Here is a 25,977-nt window from a genome sequence, read left to right as displayed (position 1 = left end):
AGCGCAGTTTGCGCGGCTCGAACAGAGGGAGAGAGAAAGCCAGCCCCGTGACGGTCCGCTCCAGACATCCCCTGTGAACGGCGCGGTTGCGTGGCTCGAACAGAGGGCGAGCAGGTATCATCCCCCAAGCAGGCAAGGCAAGCGGGCGAACCGGCGAGCTTTGCGGCTTGGAAGGGCGGAGGAGCAGTCTCGGAGAAGGATGCCAGGTGAGTCCTCAGAGTCACCATAGGCAGTACCTAGCTCGCAGTGAGGGCAGTCACCGTCAGCGAGCGCGAGAACTGTGTGATCCTCAGCAAGGGGGCGTCTTGAAAAAGACGCCCGGCTCTTTTAGTGCAATGATAGTGTGTGTCGCGGCGGCGAGCACACACACATACACAAAACACAGTAGAAGAGAAAGGATATAACGCCGGATAGCGCAGCAGGAAGGCGATGAAGGCGGCGCGGCCAGCAGCTTCTCGACTCGTCCCGCTGAAGTGCTTTCTTCAACAGCGCAGCTTCTTCTCGGATCCAGCGATGTGAGTTGCTTCGCTGAAGGATGAAAAATCAGAGATATGAAGCCTGCGAGCAGTATTTATAGACCTAAGCCACGCCCATTTCGGCGGGACGTGACGCAGAGGGCGCGAAGCGCCCTCATTGGGCCTGACGTCACTCTAGGTCTCGCTCGATAGGCTCAAGCAGTTGCCAGCAGACCAGCCAATAGGCGCGCGAGCTGTCTCGCCTATGTCTGTATGCTGCCGCAACATTTTACATTAATACAAAATTAAAGGATAATTTTTTGGCTTCAGTATTCTCGTAGAAAAGGATTTTCCCCTAGCGTATTCTACGCAGTACGAGAGAATCTCTCGTAAGAGAACTGATTTTGCACGGGCACTTTGCAATGCTCCCTGAATCGACGCGCTTATTCATTTGTGGATGTTAACTGAATCTATAAGTCAGCTATGCTGTTTACTTCTGAAAATTATTTTTCATTCTGGAGCGCTTAACGTTATGGCTACTGTGTAATAGTAGCCTATACTATTCACCAACTAAACATATCCTATTCAATGCGTTCACAGTCTCTTTCACAGGCATCATTGATAGCCTATTCACAAACTGTTTTCTCAAGCATAGTGTTGTGTTGCTAGATTCTAATATGAAATCTTCTGATAAATCCCTTAAATTGGAACCTCTCCTAAATGATTTACATGTTTCAAAGGGAACTGACAGTGTCTCAAAAGTAACTGATAAAATTGAAATATCTATGGACGATCTTTTAGTTGCACAACTACAGAAGGACCACGCCAGAAAACTTCATAAAGCTAAGAAAACAGAGAAGAGGAAGAAGAAGGACCCAACATCCACGGAACGAGCTGACATATCAAAGTCGACGAATAATGAGGATTCTCCGACAGATGGAGAAATTGCATAAAAGATTACTTAGTATTGTAAGGGGAGTTATGTTAGAGAATCAGTTTAAATGTCCAAATTGTGAAATATCCTGTTTACAGGAGAAGTTTGAATTGCTCGATGCAAACTTGCCCTGTGATAACGTTTTGTAGTTTAAGTGTCATTGCTTGCAAAAGAAGCTTGCAACGCTAGATGCATGTTGCAAGCTTGCTTTGCAACCACAGTGTTTGTGGTTTTCTTTGATCTCTCTGAGTGAGTTCAGTGGAACAACAGGTGTTAAGGCTATGCCCGCTTAGTTGACCTTTAACACAGTTCAAGAAGATGGAAAGATGCCTCCCCACAGTTAGAGATGAGGCGAGAAGCGAGCTGTGGTTTTAACACCTGCAGGCCAAGTAACGGTCAAAATGTATATTAAGCTTTTTAGCGTAGGTGGTGCAGATGAGATAACCTATACACGCATGCTTATTGCATAACAGCTTTAAGGTCATGGAAAATTCCAGATCAATTGTTTTATTCTTCTAAGAATTGCTTCATTGTAAGGGACAGCCCTAAATGCTTAAGACAGCCCCCCATCAAACCATATAAAAGGTTTTGTTTCCAGTTGCTCGGGGCCGCAATTCGAGATGAAGACCTATACGCATTTCTGTTATTTTTTCCTTTTTGAATTTATTGTCTTTGTATTATTCTGTAACCTTTTTAAGTAAAACGAAACCATTTTTGGTGATTCGAAAAACTTTTTAAAAGAGTCTCAGAGTGATTTTTTCCTAGAAGTATCTTTACTTTGTTATAGTTAAGATATTAATACTAAGCAAAAGCCCAGTGAAACGGACCCCGGACTGAACTGGATCGGACACCGCCGAGGACCCTGAAGCCATTTATAACATCTTTAACCAGCAGGTAAGGACAATCTTTGATTGAAATAGGTTATGGGATTGTTATAGAAGGATTTGGATGTTACAGCGGTATAGAAACACAACATGGCGCCCAAACGTGTGGGGCATTTTGCTAGTAGGGGAAATTAAAAGACAATTGTTCAGGAATAATAACAGGTATAGGTGCAAAGTCCACATACCACGGCCACTGTTGGTGTTCATAGTTCAGAGAAACTAATATTGAACACAGTTCACTCGCAGAGTTCAAGGGAACTGAGTGAAAATCAGCGCGCGCAGGCTCATATGAAGACCTGTTATGACAGACAAAAAACTCGAAGCCCAAGAGAGAAGGGTGAGTTAGTCTAGAGAGATAAACCGGTTTTGAGTGAACCCAAACACTTGCAGAAAATAAGGGATTGAGTGAACCCAAACACTTGCAGAAAATAAGGGATTGAGTGAACCCAAACACTTGCAGAAAATAAGGGATTTGAGTGAACCCAAACACTTGCAGAAAATAAGGGATTTGAGTGAACCCAAACACTTGCAGAAAATAAGGGACATATAGATTTGTGAAGAGTTGCATCACTTGTATGTAACACATGGGTGTCTAAGTTTTCAGTGCATGCTTTCAGCACGGCTCGAACGCTGCTCCCTTCGGGTTGTGTTGTTGGTGGGCATTGGTTTCTTAGCCACACATGTCACAAGGAAGTGCGGGCAGGCACTTCTGATAAATCTAAGAACAGCACCAGATTCGGTGTAAGTGAAGTAAAGCCAGTGAATCCAAACACTTGTAAAAAATAGGAAGTTTGAAGTGAATCCTAACACTTTAGAAAAAAAAATGGAGAACCGAATGGTGACTATAGATTTAGTTGCTAGTGACACTGTAGGAAAGTTGGAATGGTCTGACTCTACTAAGTGTAAATGTGGCTTTAGAAATATACCCTGGCAAGAGGTCAGAGAGGCTGCGCCAGTGGTAAATTTAAGGGTAAAGGAAGGAGCAGAGGCTCCAAACTTCATCTACTCCAATAAAGGAGGCAATGATGAAAACCCCAAAGTACGAGTCTTTAATTCAGTAGGGAAAGAGGTAAAAGGTATACCAACGAAAAGTTGGGCCACCCTAGCTGGAGATGGCTCTGAGGAAGAATCAGACAAAGGCTCGGTAGCTTTTAGTATAATCTCTCAAGAAGAGATGGGTACGAATTTTACCGAACCTGACGCACCACTCTATGAAGACCCTGAAAGCCCGTATGAAGAAGCCATAGCAGAGGTCGAAGGACCCCTCAGGTTATATTTTGCGAAGGGAGCAAATTTAGTTGTTCTAAAAGCAGGACCTTTACAGTTTGAAGAAGAGGCAGACGCTCTGGTTAATGCCTCTAACAAGCATCTCAGTCATGAGGATGGCGTTGCAGCAGCCTTTTTAAGACAGGCAGGACGAAAGTTTCAAGACGAGTCAGACAAGTTAATGCAACGAAGAAAAACCTCTCTCCATACTGGAGATATTCTCCTACAAAAAATAGGAGGACCGAATGGCAAACCAGTAATACATGCAATAGGGTATAAGAGAGGTAATGGCCATGACCTCGAAGAGGAATTACAAGCTTTAATAGCCCTAGACATTTTAATAGACAAAATCTGTGCCTGTGCTAGAGATTATAAGTATCGTGTGATAGCCATGCCGATAATATCCGGAGAAGAGTTCGGATTTAATGAAGTTAAATTAGGTGCATACCTTGTAACTGCACTGTTAAGAAAGGCGAGCCAGACTAGCTGGCCTAAAACATGGATGATCTGTCACCCTGACTCAGCAGTGCTAAAAAACGTAGCAAAACTGGTGAATCAAAATGAAGCAGCGGGCGAAGGGGGATCAGATCAAAGAACAGGACGGGGTCATATAGCTAACGAGCTTAGGACGGAAGGCCCAGAATGCGAAAAAGACCCGGAATGGCCAGCATTAAGGCGAACAGTCACCTCCCGAGGTGCAAAAGACCCGGTTGAAAATCCCTTCCCCAAATTAAAGCTCGGTAAGAGCTATGAGACCTTCAGAATAGGTAAGGGATCGTACCGACCCACTCATGCGAAAAGTAGAAAGAAAGAAACTCTTTTAGAAAAAAGAGACATGTGGGATACTGAATATGCACCAGTCATTACCTGTGGCCAGGTTTGGTGTCTGCTCAATGGCGGTGACGCAGAGGAAATTCTTGCAGACACCCGATTAACTCAAAGGGCTAAAAGGGCCATATTAGCACAAAAAGATCTAACAAACAAGGCAGCCCTAGAGAGAATTATCAAAGGAAGTGTAGGTGATTCATGGTATGATCAGTATTACTCTGATGTGGGTACAGAGAGTGATAATGATAGTGAAGATGATTCACCTAGTGACTCAGATAGCGAGGAACCGACAGATAAAGAATCACAAGTACCAAATAGGGTTGAAAGTGCGAGGGCGGATACCCCCGCTCGAAAGCCACAGGTTCCTCGACAGTTGCGGTTCAGAGATGAAACCATTGACACAGACGATCAGTATGATTTAGAAAGGGATTGTCCTGCTGAAGTGCATGAGTTAAATCAGCACTTGGAAGCTCTGCATCTGGGAACACCAGGACAGAGGCCTAAAATTACCAGTGGTTTAGGGCGGTCCTCCCAGTCACCAGAAGTTAATTCAGTAAGAACTAGAGCAACCTTGGAGGACCTTTTGAAGCGTGACCAGGAGATGCGCATGCTTAAAAAAGCAACGCTAAAAAACACCACGGTAAAAGGAAAGGTTAGAGAGATAGTTCGTTATGGAGAACAGATGGGAATAACAGGTGAATCCATAGATTCACATATTTTAGCTGAATTTGGAATTCATGGGGGAAGAAAATTAGCTCAAACGTTAGAAGGATTGATCCCGACAGATAAAGAGGAGTTAGAGCAAAAGCAGTTCGAGGAAAAGTGGGCCGCTGTAGGAGCCCTGTCCGCATGCCAGGAAATGGCACAAAAGGGCGTTGAGGGGCTATTGCGACACATATTTAGGGGAGTGAAGAATAATGCTCTTACTGGAGCCAGAGAATTCCTCTTATATGGCCCTGAGACGGTACCAGAGGAGCTAGAAAAAGCCCTGATCAGATATGATCGTAGAACCGAACTAATTCAGGCAGAAAAAGGTAAACCAAGTAACAAGCAGCATCCATCAAAAACTCAGACCCGGAGGTCAGAGCGTGAAAGGAAGCCGTACAACCGGCACGAGCCAGAGAGAAGGCCCGCACTACCCCATGCTCCCAAAATCGATCAGAAAAGGAATCTAGGAGAAAATTATTATCGTAGAAGCATGAATCGGGAAGGTGACAGGTACAGAGATCGATCGAGACCCAACCTGAATAGGGGTGAGAACAGCAAAGAGAGGGGGACATATATCAGTCCCGAAACATGGGATAAACTTAGCCACGAAGAAAGGGCACGATTGAGAAAAGACAGAGAAAAGACCAAACCGGCTGCTAAGGTAGGCAGAGTTAAAGTTGAAAAAACCTAAAGTAACACAGAAGTTAGAGATGAAAATTCTAGGAAACAAAAACCCAAGAAGAAGAAGAGAGCAGATCCTGAAGACTAGGAAGACTAGGAAGAAGCGGGCCCCCTAAAGACGGCCCTACTAAAAACAGTAGAAAAAGATAAACGGCTATACAAAAGTTTACGATGATACCACATTCCGTGTAGATACAGGGGCCGATATTAGTGTAATTAAACCTTCAGAAAACCATGGAGAATTGATTTTGATGGTTGTGTAAGTGACAAACGCGTTTGGAAGAAAAAAGAAAATAGACATAGTAATAGGAAGTGACAATTTGCTTTGCCCAGATGACCTAGTGAAAATAGGAAAGTTAGGGATTGTGGATCCAGATGAGGAAATCCAAAGAATTGTAAAAGATTCAGATTTGAAAGATAAAGGGGGGCTGGAAATACTTTTGAAAAAGTATTTGCCCTACTACTCAAAGAGCAAAAAATGATTGTGGGAAAGTTCAATCGAATAATGAACATATAATTCACAGAGGAATCCCACCGCCACAGAGGCAATATAAAATTAATAGCAAAGCTGAAAAAGAAATCGGCGAAACTATTAAAGAACTGACAGATAGACTAGCACGAGGAGTAAGTTAGAGGAGTTGTTAAATTCCAGTCCTCCGAAATCCAAAAAGCAACTACAATCACTGCTAGGGACGCTGAATTACATCAGAGAATTAATTCCCAAGTATTCTAGGGAGGCCAAAGTGCTATATCAGGGCACAAAGGAAGGAAAATGGCAGTGGACTGATGAGATGGAGTCAGCCAGATTAAAACTGATAAGAATGGCGTTAGACAGCGGACAATTGGAACGACGTGATGAAACTGTTCCATTAATCGTTGAGGTGAAAGAGGCAGAAGACGAAGTCGCACTCACATTATCGAATAAAGACGGAAAAGCACCTATAGCCTTCTTAACTCATACGCAAGAGCCTGCTATGATGAAGTATGAGGAGAATGGGCCAGAAAAAGTGCTAGCGGCAGTGACAAAGAGACTATTGCAGCTTAAAACAGTAGCAAAAGAACAACCTATTGAGATATATTCGCAAGCAGGAGAATTAACCAGGCTGAAAAAGAATCTAGTGATGAATCAGGCAAGAATTCATTCCCAAAGATGGGATCAATGGAACTTGATTCTAAGTGACAATCAGTTAGAATGGAAAATGATCAAACTAAAAAGGAAAGAAAAAATGACCAAATACCATGACACCAGCACCTGCCAGAGTATTTCACAGATGGAAGCGAAAAGGCAGGAAGAGTAAAATGGGGATATTTGATTAAAAAAGGATGGTCAGTTAGTAACTTCCCAAAGCAGGGAAAATTCAAGGAACGGCCCAATTGGCTGAGGTCACTGCAGTGCAGGAAGCTCTTGAAAAGGCAGTAGAATTAGGACATAAGGAAGTTGTCCTAACATGTGACTCAGATGGTTTAAACAAAGAGATTGAAATTTGGAAAGCTAATAGTTTCCATAATGCGCGTAATAAGCCTATGCCACACGAAGAACAATGGGAAAATATTTATGAGCTTATGCAGAAAGTTACAGTACACTGCTATCATCAGGTCAGCCATAAAAAAAAAAAAAAAAAAAAAAAAACAGGAAAGTGAAGCCGCCCAAGGAAACAGAGAAATTGATAAATTCATAGGGACGGTTAAACTTCAGGAAGTCACAGAGCTATTTGAAAAAATGCACAATGAATTAAACCATCTTAGCTATAACATGATAACAAATGGAACTTAGATTGAGGAATCTAAACATCCCAAATTGGAGGATGAGGTATAGGGAAGTAAAAAAGGAATGAAAAAATATGCAGGAAATTTATGACGGCTAAAGGAGCAAAGGACAGCGAACTTCCTAAAGAATACAGAGGTCAAGAGGTCTCTGTCGTCGTCGCTGGTCCTCTCCGACCAAAAACGAAGTTACGTAACTGTTACTTCCTCTTGGCAATCGACAATTTCTCTAAGAAAAAGATGATTTGGCCAATGCGTGCCGCGCTAGAGAAAAACGTAGTTGAATGTTTAAAAGAATGGATCAAATGGGAAGGAAAAATGGAATCCATTAGAGCAGATGGCGCGCACAACATTAGTGGGAAGCTCGTGGAAGATTTTTGCAAAGAAAACAAAATAATACTAACCAAGAGTATCCCTTATCGTCCAGAAACGAATTCGATTGCCGAGAGGGCTATTAGAGAAGTGAGAGAGTATTTTAGCAAGAATGAGGAACTCGGGGAATGGAATACAATAATTGATCAATGTCTTCTACATCTCAACAGATGTGATCACGTGACACCAAAAGAAAAGGAGGTTAAGAGCAACCCGAGGTTCAAATCTGGAGACCGTGTGATAATCTCTAGACGGAAAAGGTAGGGAGATTCTACCAGGGTTTAGGAACTGTAGACACAGTGAAATCTGTAACTGGATCAAACACAGTGGAGTTAGAAAATAACGGAATTCAATCAAATAAAGATCTAGTTAAGAAGTAGTAATGGAGGAAATAATTCGGGTCACCAGTAGGAGGGGTCTGATTAGAGTGGAGCATAGTCAACATGGTTCGAAAGCCATGTTATGGTTGGAACCGGAACTCCAACGGGTGTTGGGTTTCATGGGAAAAGAAGCCACGCCTGTGGAGATTCGAGTTCGCCCATACATGTGTGTGATCTGTGATAAAGCGGTGGCCATGCCCTCTCTTGCCCCAGATGAAAAGAAATCTATGGGTGCAGAGTGGCTGGTCAATGAGCATAGCCACATTGAGATAGGAGGCATCCTGATATGTAGGAATTGTTGGCCAAGGCATCCAAAACTCCGGATTGATTCGTACAGAGTGTCCGGGGGTACAGCGGAGAGATGTAGCTGTACATGGGATGGAGGGAACAGCTGGACTGTATGTGGCACTAGGGACAGGACACTAATGTCGTCCAGGTCCGTATGGGAAGTCATAAGAGTTATGAAACCCATAGGACTATTCCAAGAGGGAATAGTCACCAGGTTTTCCAGACACCCCTGGGTGGGGATGAGGAAGCATGAGAGAATAGCTTTTCTGGAAACCAGAATCCCTATTTTCCCCAGCGATGATAGGGAAATTAGAAACCAAGCGCTGCGAGAGAGGGAAGCGTTGGTTGGAGAAATACTGGATAAGGATCGTGAGAGCGATTTGTCTCTAGCCGATCTGGAATCCACGAGATGGAGCCTCATGCTGTGGCAGGTACCCATACTCGGCTGTTTTCCAGAAGTAGAGATGACAAGAGGCTCTTCGGGGAAACTAGCCTGGGTCTATGTCAAGCGAGGCCAGGAGTGGCGAGTAAGAACCTGGGGTTCCCTAGCCATGGAGTTAGCACAGAAAAGTGGATGGGAAGATAGCCCTAACTATAATAAGGATTATAGGGGAACCCTTTCTAGGTCAAATGTGACGAAAGAAAAAAGACAGTCAAGAAGGAAAGAGAAGTTTGTGGAACTGGAGGTAGCACCAGTCAAAGACATGAAAGAGCACAAAGTTTGGAGAGCTGATGAACAGAACTTTTGTGTGGGGAGCTATTATGGGGACGGCCAATTAACAGAAGTCCCAGAGAAACAGTTCAAGATAGTGATGCATTTAAAAATAAATGTGTTGACCTGTGCACACCCTGACTTTAACTGGATCGGGGGAATTGAAGCTGAATTGCATGAGAAACAACCTGAAGTGAAAGTGATAAAGAAAGGTCTGTTTCGGCGGGCCAAAAGGCTCGTAGAGCCTAAGAACTAACCTCTAATTACAGGAAAATGAGGAAGGCGAAGTCGTTGGACGACCTGACTGAAGAGCTGGAGGGAGCAAGAGAAAATATCAGGAGGTTGAAACGGCAACGAAATCGCTGGAAATGGATAAGTACAATTTTATGGGTATTATTAGGATTGGGAATACTTATATTGGCCATAGTACGAGTAAGCTACATATTACAATGGGAAATATTAACCGGACAAGTAATATTAGCGCAAGTTCAAGTAGACAGAGAAAATGTCTCTGGATTTGATTTAACTGTATTCGCTACAAGGGAAAAGAATAAAAGTAAATTAGAGAATGATAAATATTTCTGGAAGTGGTTAAATGGTAACCTAAAGGACAAGGATCAGGACCATGAGGTGCTGTATTATTTGGTTAGAATACCAAAAGTTAAAATTAAGCGCACAGTAAAGATGAAGCGCTGGTACAGTAAAGAAGTAGAGATCTATGAAACTAACAGTTACATTACAGATCATTACGGAAATGAGACGCTTAAATATTTCATTGGCTCAACGAGTAGAACTAGCTCTAATGAGGAGCTAGGGGGATGTTGGATATTTAAAATGAATAGAAAATTTAATCCGTGGAAAATAGGTCAATGTAAAAATAAAGGGACTGTTATAAGACGAGAGAGAAGAAGTGTAGTGCTGAATAAGGAAAAATATGAACAAGCAGTGGAAAAGAATGTGATGGAATGGATTAAATCTAGTAGACTTTTAAATCCCATAGGGGAATTTGTCCTACTAAGTACAACTCACGGTCGCTATTTAAAATCCCAGTTGTCTCCCAGTATGGATAATCGACTCGGGATGGAGTTAGTAGAAGCTGAGAGACTTTCCGCAACAAAAATTTATCTAGAACTCAATGAGACCATTCCATGGATATGGCGAAAAAGACTGAAATTACCCAGGGTTAAATATAATTATAAGAAGGAACTATGGGAGGTAGATAACAAACGGAAAGATACCGAAGTATATTTGATCAAAATGGTAATTGATGAATCCTTAGAAACGGAAGAGGATATTAAGAATCATTACGAAGGAAAAATGAGGGCAATGGATAAATGTATCCGGCTAACGATTAGTAAGAGAGACCACAAAGCTAAGTATCGGTATAACAAAAATGGCTATAATGATTTTTCGTACTCTAGTTTCTGCGATAAAAGAGGGGAACTTATGGATTGTAATGACCTAATGAATGGTACCAATCCGATAACAGGAAATCGAACAAGTAATATTCTTAGCATAAAAAGGAAATTATTATTGAAAAGAGTGGGTATGACCAAACGGAAAGAAGAGGATGGTAAGTATAGGATGAAATTAATCTTTCATGATGATGACATGATAGGCTTAATCGGAAAGGAGTGTGGTGAGTTAATCAAACAATGTTCGAGTGGACATGACTATATAACTATTAATCAGATGTTATCTGTATTATGTTACTGGCCGAATGGAATCATGCCATTACCATGGACTTTAGTTAGAGAAAATCTGTCCGACATTTATGAGATGTCATATGGGCCAGGCGGAGTCATCAGAACCGTAGATAGAAAATTACAGTGGAAGGTATTCCATGTTCCTGCTAGAATAGACGAGAATATATTCATCCGATATGACTTGGAACGAGAAAGCCCACTAAAGTTAGCTAATTTAGAGGCAATTGCTCTGGATGACTTAGATCAATTAATATCCAGAAAAAGTTGGAAGAAGCTGTGGTGTAAGGGTATGGACAATAATTACTATCTAGGTATGGACTGGATGAAAAGAACTATTTGTAAACGTAGTATTGAAATTATTGGAGCAGATAGCTATCCCAGGTGGTACGACGAACCAAAGGTATTTTTTGAAACAGGAATACAAGGGGTAGTTAACGCAACGACAGCCGTAGTTAATTTCGTAACAAAAGACATATGGGAATGGATAATCAGCTTCTTAATTGATATGGGATGGTATGTTTTGTACTGTGCATTGGGGATTTTGGGGCTGATGTTAATTCTCATTATAGTGAAGTGTTCATGTAATGCTTTAGGAAGACGGATTTGTTCGAGAAGTGACAAGATGGATCAGTTAGCAGTCTTAGAAAAGTTGGTAAACTTGCAAGGCTCGCATTTGAAGAAAAAGAGGACCCTTTCTGAGAAATCGTTGCTGTAGCAACATGCAGAGGGGGTGGCCCGGAAACCTGTGACTGACAGGCGGAGTCACAAGAGTATATAGGTTAGACAGCTGTGTAGGTCAGACATAGAGGAAAGTTAAACTTCACTCTGCATTTCCTGAAGATAAGAAGTAGAAGGGGAACCAATTACTTATTTCATTAAGAAAAATTAAGAGCAAGAATTGTTCCAGTAAGACCAACAGAGATCTAAATTGATAAATCATTAACATGGCATCCAACGGGACAAAGAACGAGACTTCAATTGGGATCGCCGACGAGGCTGAGAGTTTCCCAGGAACCTCTAGTAGCTCGTTTGCGCAGGTCAGTGAATTTGCTATTTATTTTGTATGGATGCTTTTAAATGGTTACAACCAAAATCTCTGTTGGCACCTGTTAATTTCTGCACTCCAAATTGGAAGAATATTTATGATCGGCAAATTAAGCAAACTGATACTAGTTTGTGATATGTTGATTAATTCGGACGGATGGTCTAAATTATTGGAAATGCGAGGAGCCGTAGCTCTCAATCTATTGAGTGGGGGTAAACTGGCAATCGACATAACCATGAAAATAATTAAAAAACCTGAAATTACCCTATGGTGCGAGATAGCAATAATCGCAGTAACAACAATGTATCTTACTGGATTATTGATATTTCGACATGGAAAAGAATCCCGGTTGTGGATCTTGGTAGGAGCATTAACCATGAGTATTTTTACTTTGGGAATTTTTATTCCCAGCGAAAATGTTTTGTTATTAGGAATTATAATTCTTTTTCATAGATGGAATAAAATGAAAAAGCCGATCAGACTTTGCAAAGACTGTTGGAACAATCTTAAATCTGTAGGTCCTAATTAAATGTCTACCCAAATTTCAGGAGCTGACACGTCAGATTGAAATTTTGGAGAACAGACGACTTAGCGAAAACGAACATGACATTCAGAATACAACGGAGAGAAATCTCTGTGAAGATAATTGTGATGAGTGTGGGAGATCAATAAGACGAGTGTACTTTGAATTAATTAACGGTCAAAGATGGTGTGGATTTTGTATAAATGACCGAGACAAAATTGTACAGAATGGGTTCCATGGCGAAACAAGGAGTTGGGATTTTGTAACGAGTATGAGTGTTCGAGAAGGCCTTTGTTTAAGAGATGAGTTGAAATTACATGGCTTCTCAGAAATTATATTGGGAATGGATAGATTTAGACGATATGTGCTTCCCCCTTGGTTGCAATTATGTATTCCTGGAAGACAGTGGGTATCGATCTCTGAAAACGATGGGAGATCTAAATGTACTTTCCAAATTGTAGAATTTCTGGATGGTAAAGAACTCACAATTTGGGATGGGGTTGCATTAAGACAAACAACAATGTCTGTGGGATCGGGTGCTTATGGATTGGCATTCATTGATAAATCGCGTGTATTCTATAGATGCCTCAGGTGCTGATCCAGGAGACCGGAGGCCAGTTGGCTGGAGAGACCTTCGAGCAGTTTCTAACCCGGGCGAAATCCCGACCGGAGACGGCAGAGAGGGTATGGTTCTCCAAGGCGGTAATGAGGCTCTGTGTGAATCGCGACGACAAAAATGATAACTATATCCATGAGGCTCCCAGATACCAGGACCCTAAATTTAAATGGTCTAACAATCGTTTTTATGAAGTAACTTTGATTAGACGTAAGAGAAATTTATTTGATTTATATGTTGAACAGGAATACCAAAGTGTAAAAAGGGGTACTGTTGTGATGTTTAACTGTCCTCTTGACAGATTACCAAAAACAGCACAATTCACTAGAGGTCTTTACCATAAGATTTCAAGAGAGGGTGTTGTGTTGCTAGATTCTAATATGAAATCTTCTGATAAATCCCTTAAATTGGAACCTCTCCTAAATGATTTACATGTTTCAAAGGGAACTGACAGTGTCTCAAAAGTAACTGATAAAATTGAAATATCTATGGACGATCTTTTAGTTGCACAACTACAGAAGGACCACGCCAGAAAACTTCATAAAGCTAAGAAAACAGAGAAGAGGAAGAAGAAGGACCCAACATCCACGGAACGAACTGACATATCAAAGTCGACGAATAATGAGGATTCTCCGACAGATGGAGAAATTGCATAAAAGATTACTTAGTATTGTAAGGGGAGTTATGTTAGAGAATCAGTTTAAATGTCCAAATTGTGAAATATCCTGTTTACAGGAGAAGTTTGAATTGCTCGATGCAAACTTGCCCTGTGATAACGTTTTGTAGTTTAAGTGTCATTGCTTGCAAAAGAAGCTTGCAACGCTAGATGCATGTTGCAAGCTTGCTTTGCAACCACAGTGTTTGTGGTTTTCTTTGATCTCTCTGAGTGAGTTCAGTGGAACAACAGGTGTTAAGGCTATGCCCGCTTAGTTGACCTTTAACACAGTTCAAGAAGATGGAAAGATGCCTCCCCACAGTTAGAGATGAGGCGAGAAGCGAGCTGTGGTTTTAACACCTGCAGGCCAAGTAACGGTCAAAATGTATATTAAGCTTTTTAGCGTAGGTGGTGCAGATGAGATAACCTATACACGCATGCTTATTGCATAACAGCTTTAAGGTCATGGAAAATTCCAGATCAATTGTTTTATTCTTCTAAGAATTGCTTCATTGTAAGGGACAGCCCTAAATGCTTAAGACGGCCCCCCATCAAACCATATAAAAGGTTTTGTTTCCAGTTGCTCGGGGCCGCAATTCGAGGTGAAGACCTATACGCATTTCTGTTATTTTTTCCTTTTTGAATTTATTGTCTTTGTATTATTCTGTAACCTTTTTAAGTAAAACGAAACCATTTTTGGTGATTCGAAAAACTTTTTAAAAGAGTCTCAGAGTGATTTTTTCCTAGAAGTATCTTTACTTTGTTATAGTTAAGATATTAATACTAAGCAAAAGCCCAGTGAAACGGACCCCGGACTGAACTGGATCGGACACCGCCGAGGACCCTGAAGCCATTTATAACATCTTTAACCAGCAGGTAAGGACAATCTTTGATTGAAATAGGTTATGGGATTGTTATAGAAGGATTTGGATGTTACAGCGGTATAGAAACACAACAATAGCGTTTTCAGAGTTCACTGTGTGCTTTCTACAATGCACAAATAAAAATGTCACTGAACTTTTGCTGTGTAATTGTAACAATGAGCAATCAAACACACCAAACCAACAATTACTAAAAACACACTCAAAAACTGACTTTGCACGGGCATTTTGCACTAGTAAACCGGATAATTGTTATATCACTAAATGGTGTACATGAAGTACATTCTGAACTTACCACACAATAATTGGCTTAATGCCTCGGAATGGCGTCTCTTCTCTTCCGTCTATTTTCCTTTCGTTTCTACCGTGTGTTTCTATCTGATGAAGGTGTGTCTTGTTTACTTGTAACTCCACACTCGTATGAATAACAAACTCACTCCCTCTAGTGGCGCAAAGAGTCATCGCAGATTCAACAGGACTGTATTCTGATACCTGTGTGTGTGTGTGTGTGTGTGTGTGTGTGTGTGTGTGTGTGTGTGTGTGTGTGTGTGTGTGTGTGTGTGTGTGTGTTCTATGTGTGTGTGTGTGTGTGTGTGTGTGTGTGTTTGTTTAGAGATGGAGGACTTGAATAAAACCTTATGATGATAGCACAAATAATCATTTTTAGGTTACCAGATCAAATGTTTTGACAAAACCAAAACCAATTAGAAACGCAGAAAAAAATGGAAATGAAAATATAATCATTAATGTCAAGGCAGCAACAAAACAAGAATACAAGAATATGATGCACTCAGAGATTATTAAACCAATATTATTAGTGAGACAGTTTTTCAGCTCTGACATCATTTCTGAAATAGTTAACACACAGGCTAAAACTGACAGCCTGGTAATACCAAACTCTGCTACTTCACTTTGCTTCGTAGACAGAGTCTGGAATGGCATACTAGAGAAGTGTTTTCTCTCTCGCGGGGGGCGCTTGTCTGAAGTTTAAAATCATTGGTTAACCGTAAGCCAATCACATAACGTTTGATTATGGCGTGTGTTATGCGCATGCTCAGCCGCATCTAACTTCCACTGTAAACACATGTATAATGCGAAAACAAAACCATCGAGCGAAATACCGGAGTGAACATGGCTGTGCGCGACTTTTGCAGATTATGTGAAGTAAAAATCAACGCATCCACGGTACAATCAGCGTCTACGTCACGGCTCTCAGCCCGCCCTCTGTTCGTTGATTGGCCGGCTGTTTTCAGGCCGGAGGCAAACGAAAAGCTATTACAAAATGACTCATTTTGTTTGCAAAATTCTCTAACACTCACAAAACATTACAGTTTTTCTGAATTGCTAAAACACTAAACCCCATTCTCTGAACCAAATTCTCAATAGCCTAAACCAATTTGTCGAATAAATAACTCTTTCTGTAAAACATTAAACAAGTTCAGGGAGTTAAAGCACTGTTTGCAAATCTCATGCACTCTTTTTGCAAAACTCTAAACACATTCTCACTCATTAAAACACATTTCACACTGTGATGCATAACAACATATCAAAAATAACTTCTTGAAAATTAGTTGTCACTCATTCACTGACAGCAGGCTACTGGAAAGGGTTCCTTATTCATCCCAACTTCTTTTGTGGCCTTCATAAACAATTGCTTTTACTTAAAGGTGCTGTCTGTAAGAATGACAAAATAGGTACTGCAGTCCAAATTCAAAATATTGGAGATCGTTGTTTCTCCGCCCCCTCCTCCTCCTCCTCAGACTCAACGCTCACACGGTTGCCAGTTTGAGGGCACGCAAGAGTGCAATTGACAATGAAAGCTGAGAAGTTTCCTGCCAACTGGCATCCCAGGGTGTCAAAATACTATTGGGTGAACTGGCAGTGTTTTGGTCACACAGACCAAAACAAAACCCGACTGACAACACGGAATGTGTAAAATAATTAGTAAAATAACTGGCTGTAGAAGTGTTTTTCAGAGAAACAAGTATGTAAACTTAGCATGCTTCCTCAATATATGCAAACATATTATGGTATTTTTATGCTTTATTAGAGTAAAAAAATTACATACAGCACCTTTAAACGGAGGACATTGTGACTGTGACCCAGAGTTGTATAGTCCAGGGGTCAGAAAGTAGAAGTCCTGCCATAGTTTATTCCACCCATGAACTCAATCAGCTGATTTCACTAATTAGTTCTCTCTCCTGTCTGAATTAGCAAATCCAGGTGATTGGAACAAAATACTGAGGAGGACTTTTACTTTCTGAACCTGGACTTTACACCTCTGCATAGCAATGCCACATGTCAGCCAAGAGTAAAGAAATACACCAGAACTGGACCTTATCGTAGCCACAAAATCTGTGTATATTAAATATGGAGTAATTTCAGCCACAGCCTCATGAAATCTGATGAGAAAAGAAGACATTAAATCTGTGAAGATCTCAGCAGAGGAGGATTAAACAACTCCACAAACAGCATTACCAGCTTCACTTATTACTAACCAGACTGACTTTATTTCTGTCAGACGTCTACAAAAGTTTTTATTGAGAATTAACAGAGGTTTAACTCTAATATGTTTCATTTGAAATCACCATAAGAGTGATTAGTGTTTCCATTAGTTGGGCTCTTAACTCTTATTATATCTATTATCTGTTTTGGCTGCTGTGACAGTGTGTTTGTCAAACACATTTGCAGCAGCAAAGAAAGCTAAAGTGAAATGAAATCAGGTGATGATGGATATCTGTTGATGGTTATATAATCATCATGATATAGACTGATTCACTGATGTTTTTTTTTTTTTTTAAATCTACCAAGTATGTTTTTCCACTAATATTTGCACATCACAAACCCTGCGTTACTGCAGCATGAGATCCAGCAATACTATAACAATAAGTTAGAAGACTTTAACAAACACGAGCACAAAAAAAAGTCAGTCTATGCTGACACACACAGACATCAACAATCAGCGGATGAATCTCAACAATGGTGACAATCAAAAGTACCTTGCTGCAAGCATGCTGGGTACCAGCATAGTACAAAACTCCCAGCATGCATTGCAACATGAATAAATTATGCAGCTGAATTGTCCTATTATTTTGTTTAATTTTAAATATTTGCTTTCATTATTTGCTGTTGTTTTTGTAGTGACATTTAGTAGCTTTTTTTGTAATGTTCAGAGTTGATCAGTTTATCTGAATATTTTTGATTGTCACCATTGTTGAGACACATACGCTGATTGTTGATAAGTGTGTGTGTCACATTATAGATAAAGTTTTTGTTCTCATTAGTGGTGGAAAGTTTGATTCTTTTCAGAGACTCGTTCATTTTCAGTTCATTCACCAAAATGATTCGTTCAGACTCGTTCACTGATTTCGTTCAGTGATAATTTCTTCATATTAGATATATACTGAGGTGGTGAAAAAGAGTGTATTTTATGTTATGTTTTAATGAACGTATTTACTTGTTACAAAAAAAAAAGTGATTTGGCTTTGTTAAAATGTGTGCCTTATTTACTAAATTAATAACATAAGTCTAAATAAGTGGTTCAGATGACCAAACCAAGGTTTTCTTGCATAATATTAACATTTTAATTATTTAGTCAGACATACACATTCATAAATCTGGGATTATATTAAACGTTGATGTTCTGTATGTTGAATATGAATATAAACAATTATATGTGCACACCTATAACTGCGCTTTGAATGAGATTAAATCACATGCTAAATGACCGATCTACCCAGTACTCTCATTCACGAACGAAAGTACCAGTTCAATTCGTTCACGAACGAGATCTCTCCCTCTCGTTCAGACTCAAAACAGAGCGATCTCAGTCAGTGATAGGCATATTCGTTCAGTAGATCCAACCAAATACATGCCCCTTCACAGCCCGAACTGAAATGCTATTTGCTGACGTTATGAGACCAATAATACTGTCATATTTTTTTGGTTTGTTTTAGTTTTTAGAGAAGTGCATACATGAATAAAACGTAATGAATTCATTTTGATAATACAAAATGAACACAAGTAGTCAAGTAAATTGTTCAAAGTGCAAAATACCACAAAACTAAGACTAAAACACACAACCAAAATATAAGAAAAGCAGGTAACGAGAAGTGTAAATTTAAATCAAGTAAACAGTCAAGTGCGCCCCCCTTAACTCAAACCAAGTAAAAAATGACGATGTTAATTTGTCTTTGTTATATTTAACCAATATATTGCGTTATTAACCTGTTTTCATTACAATGGTAAAGTGTAAATTTGATTATTTGATGCAAACATGCTAACTACACAAACCTAGCTCTATCGGTTCGCCATCATTATCGTTCAAACAACTGGTTATTTTCGTTCATGAACGACATACCAGTTCGTTCAACTCGTACACAAACGATAAGATCTCTCTCTCGTTCAGACCTATGGTTCAGACTCAAAAGCAACTCGGTCAGTCAGTGAAGGGCGTATTCGTTCACTACATCCAACAAATCACATGCTCCGTCACATCTCATACTCGAAGGCTATTGGCTCGAGGTTCATTCTTTGACAGGTTGAAAACACCGGTTCACTGAGCTGCGCATGCGCTGCTAATAGCGCCGCGCTGCTGTGGAGGGAGGGATTTCAGTGAACGAGAAATATGAGTCAATTGATTACGTGAACGAGAACGATTCGTTCACCTAAAGGATTCGTTCAAAAAGAACGATTCGTTCACGAATGTAACATCACTAGTTCTCATGTTTCTTAAAATGTTTTACCTGATAGCTATAATACTGCTTCATCTCATGCCGCAGTAACACAGGTTTTACGATATTAATATACTAATTGAACGTAACAATTTTATTATACAAATTACACCAATGATTCAGGCAATAGCATCATGATTGCAAAGCCATCAACAGGTAACCATCATCACCTGCCCTGATTAAATTTAGCTTTCTTTGCTGCTGCAAATGTGTTTGACAAACACACTATAACAGGAGCCAGAAAAGACAAAAAGCATAATAAGAGTTAAGAGCCCAACTAATGGAAACGCTAATCACTGTTATGGTAACTTCAATCAAATTAAACACATCTCAATAAGGAGTTCTAACATAAATAAAGTCAGTCTGGTTAGTAATAAGTGATGCTGGTAATGCTGTTTGTGGAGTTGTTTAATCCTCCTCTGCTGAGATCTTCACAGATTTAATGTCTTTGTTACGTACGTGTACGTATTTAGAGGGTTGTAATAGGGATGTGGGTAGTTTGTTGTTGTTGCGGTGTGTGGGTGTGTGTGTGTTTCAGATACTCATTGGATCAACCTACAGCCTGTCAGTTTTTCCTGAAGGATGATGACGTCTCGGTTCACCCATCCAATCACATTCCACCACCTTCCTCAAATACCCGTATCTCTTCCACGTCCCCAGCTTTTTGGCTCACTTGACATTTGCATTTGTTTGGCTCGCTGGTGTTTTCTGTGTGTCTATTGTTTGCATTAATCGATTGTCATAGTGGTTGTGAAGTGTTTTTGTTTGTTTTACTGTTCATCCTTGTTCAGTCATCACGGTGCATGTGAGGCTGGGAAGGAGGGAGCAGGTTAGTAAGTCGCGCGACATACATTGCGCACCACGTAGGACAATTTTGAATTGTATTAGACACACTAGTTTAGGAGAGTGCCACACCCTGTAAGTTTTTGTTATATTGTAGTTAGTGTAGTTTTGTTAGGGCGTCTTGACGCCGAAGACTTTTCTTTTCTACATTTTTCGTTTGGTAGTTAGTTTAGTTGCATTCATCTTCTAGCTAGTTTGTTCTGTTGTATTTATTTATTTCATTTGGCATCTCTCGAGCTCGCCTTCCCACCTTTGTTTGTTTTTGTTTAGTGTTGTTAATTGTCATTTTTCTCATTGTTTGTAAATATTGTAAATATTATTTTCTCTTCATTCTTTCACTTTTGGGTTCTGTAAAATAAATACTTTTGAGCGGAGTTTTTGAGTTGATCTTTTTCCTTTTATTGCCCGGTCCTTCATATTAAGTTATACGCACATCTTTATTTAAATGTTATACTCCCTTACCCCTATCTAAAATCAAAAAGGGACGTAACAGTCTTCTTTTCTCTTCAGTTGATTTAATCTAAGGCTGTGTCTGGAGTCAGTTGTAGTTCTTGTGCTTCTGCTCGTCTCTTTTTCTGTTCTCTTCAGAGGTGTAAAGTCCAGGTTCAGAAAGTAAAAGTCCTGCTCAGAATTTTGTTCCAATCACCTGGATTTGCTAATTAGCAGTTTTTCAGCCAGGAGATAGAAATCAGCTGACTGAGTTCATGGGTGGAATAAACATATGGCAGGACTTCTACTTTTTGACCCCTGGACTATACAACTCTGCTTTGACCTCAACTGTGTATTTCTGCTTATACAGATAATCACATGCACAAACCACAACTGCAAAGAGGAACTGAAACAACAAAATGCTAAAATCACATGATTTGTAGAGAGGAACTGACACTCAAAAATGGACACATAAAAATGGGTATTGAAATTATAATAGAGGATTGTGCAGATATTTAATTGAAAATTGGCATGTTTTTAACATGATTTACATCTATTTGGGGGTTTTATTCATTTTCAATATTCAACAGTATGTATTCAGTTTTTTTTTTTTTTTTTTTAAACCCCTACTGAGGCTACATATTATAAACCCAGGTAGACTGAGACATTAAAAAAACATATTAATTATTTTTTTATGGTATCATTTAAAGTACTACATAGACATTAAAAGTCATGGTTCTTTACGTAACCTTATAAAGGGTTCTATTTAACACCAATAGTTCTGCTATTGTTACAAAGAACTGTAATCTGTACCATTTAGAACTATTTTTCTAAACATTAAGAAAGCTTAAGCTAAAGGTCAACTCAAAGTTTAACGTGATGTCATGATCTATAAATATTTGAATATAAAAAAATACATATTTTTTTTTCATAACTGTTTTTATATTATTATATATAATGATCTGAGGAAATATCAAAAGTAATTTTACTTTAGTCATCCATGTTTTTGACTATGGTCAGAGCATTTCTTTGTCGAAATATAATGATCCATATTTGAAATCCCATGTGAAGAAAAGCAAGAAATCAAACAGGAGCTCATTTTTATATGACAACATGTGTACATAAAGAATAAGTTCTGAACTTACCACCGAATCTACAGCCGTTTAAAAATCCAGTGTAACAGGTTTAAAGCCTCAAAACAGAATAACTTTTCTTTTCTTTCACTTTTATTTCTAGGGGGAAATCCAATCACAGATTGATTCTGTGTGAAGGGGAAGCAACATGAACTGTCACGGTTTGGGTTTTCTTGTCATTGTCATGTTTCTGTGTCTTGTCATGTGAGTCCCTGTTTGTCATGTGATCCAGCCATGTGTCTTGTCATTGGTTAATCGTCTGATCATTGTTCACAGGTGTTCCATGTCTTGCATGCCATGTCTATGTATTTAAGCCCTCATGTTTGCCCTGTGTCCTTGTTGAGTATTGTTTGTTCTATTGGAGCCTTCACGTGCTATGGAAAAGATGATATTTTCCACTTGTGAACTGGTAGTGTTGGTAGTGAACCAGTGTGTTGTGTTCAAGTGCTTTTGTTGTCGTAATGTAGTACCCGCAAGGTCTGTGTCAGTAGAGTATCTTTTTTATCTTTACAAAAAAAAAAAAAAAAAAAACGTAAATGTGGTGCTTTCTGATGATTAAAACATAATTAATAATAAATAAAAAAATAAAACATGACATCAAATAATTAAATATGCATTATATTACAATTGTTAATGACACAACATTGTATGGGCTACAAAAACTATCCGCTAACAGTATTCATGACTCTTGCGTTGCTCTCCGGCATTTTGAAAAGGTCAAAGGTTAAACAGGTTTAAAGCCTCAAACTTTTCTTTCGTTCACTTTTATTTTCTAGGTTGAAATCCAATCACAGATTGATACTGTGTGAAGGGGAAGCAACATAATCAGGGTATCTTCCGTCCATTTCATTTCCTATTTGAAATGAAATAAGAAGAAACGAGAAACGGCGCCTTTATTCGTTTTTCCGTTTTTTCCAAAATACGAGATTTCGGCTTGATTTTTCGTTTTTTAGTTCACAGGCAAAAAACGAATAAATTACTTAAAAATTCGTTTTGCACATGTGGACGGTCATGAGCCCCTGTCAGCCGATTGGTCAAGAAAATCTGAGCATGTGACGTCATCGGTAGTTCCCCAGGTTTATTCAACAAAATAATAGTCCTATGGCTCTGCATACCGCATATTAAACTGTTCAGGGCAGGTCCTGGGCTTACTTATGTGCAACTTAACGCGTTTCAGAGAAATATTTATATATCAGAAATATTAAATATTAATCTGCACCCAGACGGTTTTATTAGCCTAAATCTGTCTGGTGCTGCGCTAGGCAGCGCAGTGGGTGAAGCAATGTTCAGTCAAGTGCATACGCAGCAGTCATAACTCTTCTTTTAGACAATACGCTCAGTTTTGGACAAGGGGTGGCTATTGCAAATACTGTAATGCAAAACTGCTGATGGTGGCAACATTATGAAGCTGCAGACTCGGAGCCTGCATCTACAGTCCCGCACCCAGAGTCCCGCATTCTCAGACCCCTCGTTTTTCGAGACAGCGCCTCCTGTTGTTCGGAAAATCGTATAACACCCTTATCCAAATGCCATTGAAAACAATTAGGATGCAATACGGTCTCGTTTTATTTAAAGTTATCCAAATAAATATTTGTGTTACCTGCTTAATGCATGTGCCAAAAAAAACTTATTGTGTTCTCTGACTAACAAATTACCCAGTAGTTATTTTTTGAGCGTGGGTGTAATTGAAAGAAAATTACTGATGGAAGGGATACAATTGGAAGCTTGACTCTGCCACTGAATAATGAATAAATAATAATAATTGCGACTTTTTATCTCACAATTCTGACTTTTTTTTCTCTCAATTGGATATATCAAGTCAGAGTTGTGACTTTCTCAGAATTGCGAGATATGATGGCAGAATTGCGAGAAATAAAGTCGCAATTGTGAGATATGAAGTCGCAATTGTGAGATATGAAGTCGCAATTGTGAGATATGAAGTCGCAATTGTGAGGAATAAAGTGGCAATTGCAGATTGAACTATCTTCTGAAAAATATTATGTGATATTATATTGCTACGTTTTTTTTTTTTATTCAAATTCCAATTTTTCTTTCAGTTCAACCTATGGTAATTACCATTACATGCTAACATTACAAAACCTGTTTTTTTATATTTTGAATGCGAAGCAAAACTCAAATAAGAAAAGACAAATCACAGATAATAAACAATTCTGTAGCCTACTTTATTTAACGATTACCTAAGCATAATCTTGCTGTAAACAGGACAAAGTAAAGAAAAAAGGAAAGAATTGTGTTAATGACTTTACTTTTCGTCTTCGATTGCATTTAAAAAAAACTCTTCATTTATAAGTCGCTTTGGATAAAAGCGTCTGCTAAATGAATAAATGTAAAATGTAAATGCATAAGGTAAAATAATTTCTGGTAGGCAAATGTTCTTTTTTCATTCTTTTTGCAATCGCTCTGTCAAATTCCTCGACTTCACTAAAATAAAAGATGAATGCCATTGTCAAAAATATTGTGTAATAATAAATAATATTTTTTTGCAAATGCAAATTACAAGCATACCCAAGTAGGGCCACGGATGAAATGGCTGGCAACAACTTCATATCAGTTAAATTAATATTGATTCCTTTTTATCATGAATTCATGATTTTATCATTTTACTTACGTTTTATAATAACTAATTTAAGTAGTCTACATAAATTATATAAAGTAAAATAATTACTCTGGCATTAATTAATTCAACTTATAGTTTTAGGAAAAAAGGTAAAATGGTAAATCTGATTAAATAATTAATGATGACATTCTTTGATATTAACACACTTTATTTAATTGGTCTACTTTAATGTCAACTAATTTTAATCAAATTTTTACTATGGCTTGTCTACAAAAAATCCAAGGTTAAAGGCTAACGTTAGCTATCAAAAAAAAATTCTGGGAAAAAAGGCGAAAAAACATACATTAAACGGCTCAAATTTTGTTACAAACTACTTTACAAATATTAAATGGACTAATATGGTGGTGTATTGATAGTTTGATTAAAAAAGAAACCGAATGAGGTATGATTCGCAAAATAAAATGGATGATACCGACGTTCTTCACATGTTTATCCGATCTAATTTGATAGGAGGCACGTCTCGAAAAACGAGGAGTCTGAGAATGCGGGAGTCTGGGTGCGGGACTGTAGATGCAGCAGGCTCTGAGTCTGCAGCTTCATACTACTCGATGGTGGTGGGTACCGTGATGATGGTAAATAAAATTGTACTGTAACTGTAGCCGCGAGAGTGAGACAGCGAGATGATTGACAGGACATGACGTCACATGATCAGATTTTCTTGACCAATCGGCTGACAGGGGCGCCTCATGACCAAAACGAATTTTGAAGTCATTTATTAGTTTTTTTGCCTGTGAACTAAAAAACGAAAAATCAAGCCGAAATCTCGTTTTTTAGTTTTTTGGAAAAAACGAAAAAACGAATAAAGGCGCCGTTTCTCGTTTCTGCTTATTTCATTTCAAATAGGAAATGAAATTGACGGAAGATACCCTGATTCTTAATTTCCTCTCAATTTTGTTTCCAAGAGAATTCCAAACTGCGTATCTCTCCTTGAGGTTGAAGGAGACTGAAAGGTGGGGCTCGAAGACTCGTTGCAGATCAGTGGCGTTGTTTTTCATCGCTCCTTTCATCAGCTTTGCTCCAAACGCCATATTATGAGGCACAATTGGTTTATTCCCTCCAGAGCTCTCATTTCAATGGCTTCGGTGTGGCTAGGACATATGAATGGTCCTTTGCTCAATATGACGATATGAATTTTGCCAACCAGCTCCACCTATCACAGGGGTGGGCAAACTACGGCCCACGGGCCACAGCCCGTTAGGCTGTTTAATCCGGCCCGTCGAGTATTTAAAAAATTGTCTGAGGATCGCATTCATTTTGTCTTTTTCTTGCAATACTTTGCGTTATATATATATTGCGTTGCATATATTTGACAATCAGAATATCAGATATTTCATGCCATAGCTAACAAATGTAAAAAAGGAAAAATGACATAAAAGCAGATCATCAATGACTACGTTTACATGCAGCCAATAACCCGTTCAAAACCGGGATATTAGCAATAATCCGGTCGCGCACGGCCATGTAAACACCGGCAAAAACCCGGATATTATACCTGGGGTACCC

General features: G+C 39.3%; 1 protein-coding gene across 2 annotated transcripts in view; it reads right to left on the bottom strand.

Annotated features, from left to right (window-relative positions):
* Window positions 1-21,957, bottom strand: part of LOC311286328 (NACHT, LRR and PYD domains-containing protein 3-like) — a 65,578-nt gene extending 43,621 nt beyond the window's left edge. For both annotated transcript variants that reach the window (XM_084402493.1, XM_084402494.1), the window contains exon 1: window positions 21,849-21,957. The gene's annotated coding sequence lies outside the window, so the exon portion shown is untranslated. The remainder of the gene's footprint in view (window positions 1-21,848) is intronic.
* Between the last annotated feature and the right edge of the window lie 4,020 nt (window positions 21,958-25,977).

This window comes from Rutilus rutilus (assembly GCF_951802725.1).
Source record: "Rutilus rutilus genome assembly, chromosome: 2".
Classification (NCBI taxonomy): Eukaryota; Metazoa; Chordata; class Actinopteri; order Cypriniformes; family Leuciscidae; genus Rutilus; species Rutilus rutilus.
Note: the sequence above shows the minus strand (reverse complement) of the source record. Positions and strands in the feature narration are given on the sequence as shown.